Source organism: Martes martes (assembly GCF_963455335.1).
Source record: "Martes martes genome assembly, chromosome: 14".
Lineage (NCBI taxonomy): Eukaryota > Metazoa > Chordata > Mammalia > Carnivora > Mustelidae > Martes > Martes martes.
Window position 1 is genome coordinate 16,374,247 of NC_137902.1, and position 11,280 is coordinate 16,385,526.

An 11,280-nucleotide genomic window follows, 5' to 3' on the forward strand; every position below is an offset into this window, starting at 1 on the left:
GGATGACAGCTCTTGAACATCTTAAACACGTGTAGGGGAGAAATAATTAAGCCAGTGCAGAGGAAAATGTTTTACTCCATACTTGGGACTTTTCAGAAAGCTGCTTCACAACCTTACCTGACACTGAGCATTGAATTCCCAGACGCAGTGACACTTGACAGGGTGATTCCACGTTGTCATGACTTCAGTGTCACGGGAAAATCTTTTCTACTTGATGTCAGTGCCCTCTTAAATCTAAATCACTTATCCCCGATTCTGTATTTATTAGTGTGCCTAAATCAACTACTGAGGTATAGTCCTATCAACCCAAGGCATCCAGAATTTCCATATTTGGTCCTGAATAACCATCAATAAGTAGACGAAGGAACTAAGAAGGGAGTCATCTTCAAGTGCCAGTCCTCGAAATAATCTGTCTTGAAAGAATATTAATATTGTCTTGTAACCTTTCTGGTGGTTTTACTACCGTTTGTTCAGTTCACTTGATAATTGATCTTAGAAAAACTCCAATTAAAAAGTTACTGGAGGGGTGCCTGGGTGGTGCAGTTGGTTGAGTGTCTGGCTCTTGGTTTGGGCTCAGGTCGTGACCTCAGGGTCCTGACATCAAGCCTTGTGTCAGGCTCTACACTGGGTGGGGAGTCTGCTCGAAATTCTCTCTACCGCTCCCTCAGCCTTTTCCCCACTCCACCCTGCGCTTATGCTCGCACTGTCTCTCTCGAACAAATGGGTAAATCCTTAAAAAATAAAAAAGTTACTTGAAGCCAGTAAACCCATAAATTAATGGTTATAAATAATAGAACAGTTTAGATATAAGAACTACTTCTAATCTGAATAGTTGGCAGCTTTGAACTTGGCAGTCATTATACTATGCTAATTATGTTGCCTCTTTCCCTTAATTTCTACCCCTACCTCCAAAAAGTAGACCTGCTCTTTGCAGAGGTCTCATTCCCCCCATGATTTCACAGTTCCATTTTTGGTAAGCCAGAAATAATCTGTAAAGCATTTGTTATAAAGTGTACCAAGTCTACAAAACTGACTATAAATGCAAAATGATTTTCTTAAATATTCGTAGCTGGGCCAGAACTAGGGTGAGGCAGGAGAGGTTAGGGTGTGTGATTTTAAGGGGATACTGGTTCTCAAGGCTTACCCTGCACTTGCATGGACTGAGGAACTGGGGAGGGAGAGCCTCCCTACATTTTACACTAGGAAAATCTCTTGCCTAGCCCTACTTCCAAGCCCAGCTTCATAGCATCTGATTATATGTTTTGCTGTTTTGGTGAATCCAAAGTGGTTTTCTAAATAAAATACTGTTAAATCTTTGTTTTTAATATATATTGACATGTAATTTTTATAATCTGAACTGAAGAGGGTACATTTTATTTTTTTAGATTTTTTTTTTTTAATTATTTGACAGAGAGAGACAGCAAGAGAGGGAACACAAGCAGAGGGAGTGGGAGAGGGACAAGCAGGCTTCCTGCTGGGCAGGAGCCCAATGTGGGGCTTGATCCCAGGACCCTGGAATCCTGACCTGAGCCAAAGGCAGATGCTTAACAGCTGAGCTACACAGGTGCCCCTGAAGAGTGTACACTTTAAAGAACTTCCAGATTCATCAGCATAGGGCTAATTAGTCCCTGTTTTTCTAAGGCACAAAACCCAGATTCCTTTGAGACTTGCCTTCCAGGATATGTAAACACCTTCAGGGCAGGGTTTATCATATTCATTTTATGATCTAGTTCCTTTTTCTGTGTCTGGTCTAGAGACATTTCTAAGTGCTTGAATGAATCTTGAATAGACAGTGAAAAATCCATTCACATCCTAAGAATTTGACTTCCAAAATTCTTTCACGTGTTTTCCTCAGGTAAAAATAGTTTCTCTCCAGAAGAATCACTGAAAATAAAAATATATTGAAACTACTCCATTGATTGTTTTCGGTACATCAAGACATCTGTTATTTAGGCCCAATTCAGTGCCGGAGCAATTTAGAGAATTAGAAAATACGCTTTTCTTTGTTAAGATGTCATTGAGCTCCCCCCAACCCAGAGCTTTTATCAGTCAACATTATTTGTTAATTAACTGCTATGTGCTCCACACTATTCTTGGTGTTGTAGGGAAATTAAGAACTATTCAATCTAGGGGCGCCCGGGTGGCTCAGTCAGTGAAGCGTCTGCCTTCAGCTCAGGTCATGATCCTGGGGTCCTGGGATTGAGCCCCGAGGTGGGCTGCCTCGGCAGGGAGTCTGCTTCTCCCTTTCCCTTTGCTGCTTCTGCGATCGCTCGCTCTCTCTCTCAAATAAAATCTTTAAAAAAAAATTCAATCTAGCAAGTACGTATTGAGTGATTATTCTGTATAGGCGAAGGGGTTACAAACCTTCGTTGGGGGACTTCTGCATGAATAAAATAGTCTCAAACATCAGAGAATATTAGGAAAGAAAGACCTGCACAGAAGCACTGTAAAAGGCAAGCTGTGAGAAGTGGTCTAACACCGAAGGGCGTGGGAGCACTTAAGAAGGAAAAATTCAAAAAAAAAAAAAAGAAGGAAAGATTCATTCTCATAAGGAAGAGTTCATCGAGAAGACGACTTTTTACATGGTCTTTAAAAGATTGACAGAAAATAATAAAATACAAATAAATAAATAAATAAAAGACTGACAAACTTCTCATAGACCAGGGAGAGCCATACAAGAGACCACCAGGTCCTGGAGGCATGAGCCGCCAAGAGTGGCAGGGGAACCTGGAGCACTGTGTGTTGGTGTTGGTGTTGGTGTGTCATGCTCGAGCTACAAAGGTAAGTGGGGGAAGATGACTTTTGAGAGCCATACTAAGTTGTTGGTGTAGGGTCCATGGTCAAAGGAACGAGACTGATACAAAGCAAAGGTCAAACAAACAAAGCAAAGCTTTATTTCACGCCAAGCATCGAAAATCAAACCGAACGTTGCGCCTTTTACAGAGAGGGCGACCTCTCTCTGCTTCACAGACTAGCTTTGAAGGGCAAAGGCCATGTGGTTGGGCCTGGCCACGCACAGGTGGCCAATGAGATTGTAACACACAGAGAAAGCTGCACAGTCCTATTAGGTCACACATAAGTGACCAATTGAATTACAATTTACCCTAGTAGATATTTGAACTAGCCTATCACCTTGGTCAGAATTGGTGCCCAAAAGGCACCCAAAGGGCCGGGCCCATACTCCTTGGTAGCTAGGGAGACAGTATGCGCCCCCACTGATTGGATACCTCCACCTGGCCTGACCCACCCTTGTATTTGGGCTTTGTTACCTGGGACTGGTTTCCGGGACTTGTTTTTAGGTAAATCCCCTGGGGGAAGGGGGAACAGGGACAGTTTAAGTTTTATTGCATAAACAACAAAATCACTGTTTAACCGGATGGAATCGCTCTGGCTAAATAGGCCCTTACAGTTGGGAGGTTATTCTGAAGAAAATCAAGAGGTTTTGAAGATTTTGGGGCAGTCAACACAAATGTATGTATTAGAAATGAAGAAAACGTGAGTTAGAAATCGATACACACACATGAATTGAATAGTATAAAAGTATACGAATTAGAACTTAACAGGAGAACTGGGGCCAACCCTCGAACTTCAACAAATACATTTTAATTATGGGGTCTCTGTGAGGTGTTGATGTTTAAGACAAGGCCCTTGCCTTGGAGAAGCTTAGGATTTCCTTGGGGGGCTGGGTAAAAGCTAACAGACATAAAATAGTTAAGAGATAGATTTGTGCGGTTTTATATCTTGAAAAGGAGAGATAGAGGTAAGTTGGAGTTGTTTGAGCTACTTGGTGAAAGAGGATATATGAGAAACTAATTTAGCAACACAAAACACAGTATGTAAATAATTCATGAGTGACCAATTGAACTGCTCTTTAAAAAGCTCATTTAATTTAAATGAAACTTGGTTATGTAAGTGTTGCTCTTATGTTTGGGATGGTATTCGCTGGCTTAACTCCCTGTAGAACTCTTGTAGATTACATACGGATTTAAAAACACCTAAGAACACTGTTCGCTTTGTCCTAAATATGATAGACTTTTTTTTCAAGGAGAAAAAGTTTCATAAAGTCAAATTACATTCTCTGTTTAAGCCCCTCTGTTATTTCGAAATGGAAAGCAAGAGCTTGAGATCATAAAATGGCATCAAAGCAGTGCAAAGCAGTGCTTTATACACTATTAGATAATGTTATTAAACTGTTTTTTTAAGTTTGTTTGAAAGAACGGTTACAGACTTCCTGTTGAGGCTCTGAGCTCTGATTACATATCACATGGGATAAGTAGATAAAATTGTAAGTGAACTAAAAGCAACAGTGTCTGGAAGGGGAATAAAAACCAAATACCCTGGTTTTGCTAAATCAGCCAATTTCTATGTATGAGGGTCTTTTATCGACAGAAAGAGTGCTGAACTCTGTTATGTTTTGAGTTTTAAAAATAGGTTTATTGAGATATAGTCACATACCAAATAATCCACTCATTTAAAGTATGCAATTCTGGATGCCTGGATGGCTCAGTGGGTTAAGCCTCTGCCTTCAGCTCAGGTCATGATCCCAGGGTCCTGGGATCGAGTTCCACATCGGGCTCTCTGCTCAGTGGTGAGCCTGCTTCTCCCTCTGCCTGCTCCTCTCCCTGCCTGCCTGTCCCTCTGCTTGTACTCTCTCTTTCTCTCTGATAAATAAATAAATAAAAATCTTTTTTTTTTAAAGTGTGTAATTCAATGAGTTTTAGTATATTTACAGAGTTGTGCAACCATCACCACAAAAGAGTATTTTTATCACCCAAAAAAGAAACCCCAAATCCATTAACAGTCACTCTCCAGGCCTCCCCACCCTTACTCGCCCCATAACCCTTGCCCATTCCCATCCTAGACAGCAACTAATCTTTTGGAGTCTATAGATTTGCCTATTCTGGACCTTTCACATAAAAGGAATGGGGTATGTGTTCTTTTGTGATATGCTTTTTTCACTTGACATAATGTTTTCAAGTTTCATCCATGTCGTGGCATGTATCAATACTTTGTTCCTTTTTATGGTCAAAAATAGTCCATTGTTAGAAAATGCCACATTTTATTCATCCATTCATCTGCTGATGGACGTGTGAGTTGTTTCCACGCTTTGGCTATTATGAATAATAGAATGCTGATATTAACATTTTGTACAGGTTTGTGGGTGGACATACAGTTCCAGTTCTCTTGGGTAGATACCTAGAAATGGAATTGCGAGGTCCTATGGTCGCTGTGTTTAAACTTTATGAGGAACTACCAAATTGTTTTCCGGAGTGCTGCCTCACTTTACATTCCAGTTAGCAATGCAGGAGGATTCCAACCTCTCCACTTCCTCTCCAACGCTTGTTATTGTCTATCTTTTTGATTACAGCCATTTTGGGGAGTGCGACGTGGTATCTCATTGTGGTTTTTATTTGCATTTCCCTAATGACGTCTTAAATTCAACATCTTTTCACTATTTCAAAAGAAGCCACGTACAGAGACCTCAGCTCAATGCAAGTTCTGAAATGTAGTATTATTCCTAAGCAAAACAGTTTTATAGACTTTGGGTTTGATTTGCTAGAAAATGATGGTGTTTCAAAATCACATGCCTACAATTTCGGTTCAGTGAGATTTTTTTGAGTTAGTAACAGGACAAATTTAAGATGTGTAGCAGCATTCCAGGTATCATGAAGTGATTATATACCAGGCAGGTAAGACAGACTTAGTGCCTCAGCTTACAGAAAGGAAGCAAAACCAATCATAATTATAAGTTAGAAGGGAGGATTTAAGATAGGAGGGTTTTAAATATCAGGGTGGATAGCACTAGCTGACCTTGAATAAGCAAAACTCTTTATAAAAATGGCCCGCAATGTTGCTGTGATATAGAACCATAAATCTTAACCCAGATTTAAAATTTTTAAAATTGCAGCATGCTATTTAAGATCTCCTCTGAAAGCTAGATAAGGAAATAAATAACTTATCTGGGTCCCGTTTAGCCCTGAATCCTATAATTATATAATCCCTGGCTAACATCAAGTTTTCCTTTAAGAACATAATAAGAGCATACTGTTTTAAACAACCCAGCGATTCATATGTCACGAGAATAATCAGCCAAGAAACTTATCTTTTTGTTTCAAAGCTGTTGACTTTTATGTAAGAACTCTATACTCCTTCCAGGTTGTGCTCTGGTAATTTATTCATTGGTATTACAAATTTTAACAAGTTTCTGACAAAGAACAGGTGACATAAGTTGGGAGTCATTAGAAGTTCAGCATAAAAAAAATATATATATATATATATTAAAAAAAAAAAAAAGAAGTTCAGCATAAAGTTCTTTTTGTCACCGTTCGAAATCCCCGGACAAGAGGAAACAGATGGGTTTGGTTACATTAGCCTTGCTGTGCCAAATAAACAGTCAAAGAAAACGTTAACTATCCTTTCGCTGCGTGTCTGTAGCTAAGCTAGGAATGGTGCTTGATGCTAACCACGCTAGCTTGTCAGCTGCTAAATATTTAACAATAGAAGCTGGAAATTTTAAAAATATGCAACATTAAAAAGTGTATTTGAATCCTCATTGGATGACTTTATTTATTTATGAAGTCATCATAAAATAGACGCTGATTAAGGGTGAGAGCCTGAACACCCTGAGTAGAGGAAGGGGTTTGGATTCCTTAGCGAAGTCCTCAGAGATCAGGGAGCATTCCAAGTGGGCTTTTAAACATGAGTACAATTGGGATTCTCAGAGGGAAGATAAAGCTAAGAGGGGCATTTACATCTTGAAAAAAAAAAATCGAACATAGTTATGAGTAAAAGCTTCTTCTCGAGAAAGAGGTAGAATAACATTCTCACATCCAAGAAATAGGTAAATGTCCATCAAAGTCATTCAGGCAAGAAGCAGAGCAGTTCAAAAACCACCAACAAGACAGAGATGCTTGGCTTTACAGGGCTAGAGGAATACACAGAGCAAATGAGACATAATCCATGATAGTGGAAATGGAATGGTGTGGGCAGAAGCAGAGTCCAAGATGGGGGTGGAAGGACAGAGGACTGTAGCCGGATGAAAGCCAAGCCAGCTCATCGTCCCCTCCTGGCATTCAGTCACATTCAAAGCAACAACTCGACAAAGACAAATCAGAAGGCTTTTGAATCTTTCCTGCGGTGTCACAAAAAGGTCAGAAGGAGAGTCTCATTTTCAGTGTATTTTACCAAGTTACAATTTACTGCAAAGGAGAGAGTTCTTAAGCTACAATGTTAATGGAATTTCAATTAAATTGATGGCTGGATCATGCTTTTTTTTTTTTCTCCTCGCTCTATCCCAAGACTCCTTTAATACCTGAAAGGTATTAAAAAGGAATCGGTTCAGAAGGACGAGAGATTTCAACAGGAAATATCCGGAAGACAGAAAAAAATAAGCTGGACTGCATAGATGATAGATAGTCTGATAGAGGATCTGCAGTGAAATGAAGCCGTGTATTTGTGTGCATTGTGCGTGTATAATGATATAAGCGAAAAACTAATGATACTGTTAACTTGAGGTGAACTAAAAGCTGTAGAAGAAAGGAAATTGCACCTACAAGAAGGTAAATGGAACCAGTATGCTGCGTGGTTCTGCAATGAACAATATGTACATACTCAGGCTGATGTAAATAGTGATGAACGATTCAATCGAAATCAACGATAGGGTGCTATTAAGGAATGAGGAAAGGGGAAGGTGTGAGAGAGAATGGCTACGTCAGCTCCCTGCTGAAAGCTCTGCCATTGCTTCCGACAGAATAAAAGTGAAATTCCTGGCTGTGGTTTTGAAACCCCCACATCATCTGGTCCCTGTCTGCCTCCCCGATCTCATATCCTTCAGCTCTCCCTTTTGCAACCACCAAGGCATGGCACAGGCTTCTTTCTTTTCTTTAAACAAGTCAGGGTCTTTCTCTCCTCAAGGCCTTTGTTCCTGATTGTTTCTCTGTGTGAATTGTTCTTTTGGCTGAGAATAAGTCCATCCCCGATACCCATTCTCCTCTTCTTCCACAATAACAGAACTTTAGCTCAGCTCATGGCTGCCCAGAAGAGAAACCACATTTCAAGCTTCTCTTGCAGCGAGGTATGTCTATGCGACTACATTCTAGCCAAAAGGAGGTAGGCAGAAGAGGTGGGAAATGGCTGAACTGTGCCCTTACCAAGAGGTGACTTGCCCTTCTCCTTCTCCCTTGTTGCTATTGGAACACAGATGTGGTGCCGCCATCTTGAACCATACAGATGGTGGAGCAAGAAACTAGAAGGGGCCTGGACCCCTGCAAGACCTACCCTCAGGCTGTTATATAAGGCAAAAAAATAGACTTCACTCCCTTAAACTATTGCAGTGTCTGTTACATGCACCCAACCCGTATCCTAATTAACACAGCTCTTACCATAGATCTTCACAATGCAACGCAACTCAGATGCTGTCTCAGAGGAATGTGTCTTGACCACCTTACCTGAAGTTGGTCTTTTTCATCTCTATTACCATATTTTATTTTCTTTATAGCACACAACAGTATACTAAGTTGTTTTATTTAGTTATTTGTTTTGTAATTGTCCTAGAATTTTTCCTAGAATATAAGTTTTGTGACTGCAATGATCATATTTGTTTTGTTCATTGCCTGGAATAGTGCCTGGCACTGTGAATAATATATATTTGTTGAATGATTGACTATATCACACTGCAAGTTGATAGGTAAAATGGATGAATCAATTAAAAAAAAAAAGTGTCAAGGTGCCTGGGGACGGCAGAGTCCGTTAAGCATCTGAGTCTTGGTTTTGGCTCAGGTGTGATCTTGGGATCATGAGATCAAGCCCTGAGTCAGGCTCCATGTTCAGTGCAGAGTCTACTCCAGATTCTCTTTCTTCCACTCCCTCTGCCCCTCCCCCCACTCATGCAGGGATTTTTTAAATCCTTAAAAAAAAAAAAGTGCCATACCCAAATTATTTAGAAATATGGAGATAAGTTTGGAGAAATAGCAGATAAAATATTCTTAAATGGCTACTTCTAGAAACCAGGGCTGAAATGGGGACAGGCGACACAGGGTGCTGCTGCTTTTTATTATAAATGCTTTAACATTATATGATTTTTTTTAAACTTTGGAAGAGGTCACATTTAAAAATAAACAAATCAATAAAACACTGTGGAGTCATCAAGTGATGTGTGGAAGAATGTCTAATGATGTGGAAAGACAGCCACGGCATGAAAATAAAGCGAGTGGGTTACATAACAGATCGGTATGTAGAGCAAGATCCAGTTTGGTATATGTACAAAACACATATGCATAAAAAAGACCGTATTATAGTCAATGCATATGGCAAATTCCTAACTTTAGATGGAAGTGGATATTCAATTTTTTATTAATAGAATCAGTTTTTCCTCATTAACAATGTTGAATGAATATTTAAAGACTTCAGATTTGAAGGGATACTGTGTTGCCACAGGCCTTGGCCAAGCCCTTGCTTTAGCCATCTAATGAGAAGTTTTACCTATTCTAAGAGCAGTAAGGAGTCACTGAAGTATATTAAGCAGAGCTGGTGCAAAAAAATAAATAAATAAATAAAATAAAAATTGGTTGTAGGTAGATTTTTCTCCCCTGTATTGTGGAAATGGTTTGGAAAGGCAAGCTTTGAATCACAGAAATGAATTAGGAAGCAGGTGAGGCCATCAAGGCAAGAAAGGAGGGATAGGAACCCTATAGTAGGAGAGTAGCAGTCTGGTAGCGAGAAGGCGGCTGTCTCAGAAACAAAAGGGTGCTGTTAGCAGGATGGGTGGTGAGAGTGAGACGTGTCCGAGGCTGTGAGCTCCTGGAGGGCAAGGACCTTTTTGACCTCGTAGATTGCTCCATCCCTGGCCCACCTAGCACAGTCTCTGGTCCATACTGCCACGAGTAAATGTTTGTGACCTAAAGAAGAGGAGAGAATCAAAGATGAGGCTCAGAAGTCTGATGAGGTTACCTGGGTGAGGGATGGGGTGTTCGCTGAACAGTGACATGAGGACCGGCGTGGGTAGAAGGAGACTAGGGAGGAGCTTGGACTTGCACTGTTGAAATTCCTGATGCTCATTCACGTGAACAGCTGCGTCTCCAGGACTGTAAGATCTCAGTTCGAGATAGGTTTGAGGTCACCAGCATAAAGATGGTGCCTTGAGTCAGAGAAGGGAATAGTGCTTCATTAGAAGAGTCTCGGGTGACAGGAGAAGACAGGACAGACCCTCTGAGCAGCTCCCAAATTAAAGGACAGTTGGCTAAGGAGGAGAATCAAAGGAAGTGACCTGAGAGGCAGAGGCGGGGATATCTGGCATCACAAAAGAAGGCAGAGTCTGCAGTGAGAACAGTTGCCAATCCTGAAAAACATCTGTTGCGTTTAAAACAAAGGGGTTATTGGTGACATCACGTGGGGGTTTCAGGATGCCCAGGGCAACTGGCGATTGGGAACTATTTTACTGTGTTAAGGAGACTGGTGGAATGATCTACGACCTTTCCTCCTTTTTAGTTTTCTTCCCTTTATTTTGAATGTGTCTCTGAACTTGTACCCACTGCTGCACTGTCACCTTCTTATCAACGTTCCAATGACGAGTTTGGCAGCGGGGAGGTTTTTCCACTTGGTCACACTGGTAATCTGTGCACTATCAGGAGGCTGACAGGGACTTGTTTGTGGTGGTTCTGAATGGGGCTGCCACGAAACCAGTCCTCCAAGTACTTGGCTTTCCCCAATGCATGATTATACCCGTAGTTCCTGCCTGTCCTTTCCATCTTTCCTGGAATAAAGACACATACACATGCACAAATCCAGAAAAAAAGATAATTGACCTTGTGATATTAAAAATTACACTGCCAGGGGCGCCTGGGCGGCTCAGTCGGTTAAGCGGCTGCCTTCAACTCAGGTCTTGATCCCAGGGCTCTGGGATCGAGTCCCACAGAGAGCCTGCTTCTCCTTCTCCCTCTGCCTGCCTCTCTGCCTACTTGTACTCACTCTCTCTGTGTCAAGTAAGTAAGTAAATAAATATTTAAAAAATTAAAATTAAAATTACATTGCCACCATAGTCTAGATTATTGATTGACATTTGCATTGTGTATTTTCTGAACTTTCTTGACCAAGGATATTCTCACCCCTGGCTCACCCCTGGCTCTTTTCTGAATATAGCGTTTTCCTCCTCTTCATTCATCCCTCAAGCCATTATTTCTCTTCCTATCCTAGCTCTGTAATATTATTACTTTTCCTTTATAATCAACCAGCCCTGTTTCTTGCTTCTCCTTGAACAACACGAAATCTCTCTCTATCATTTTT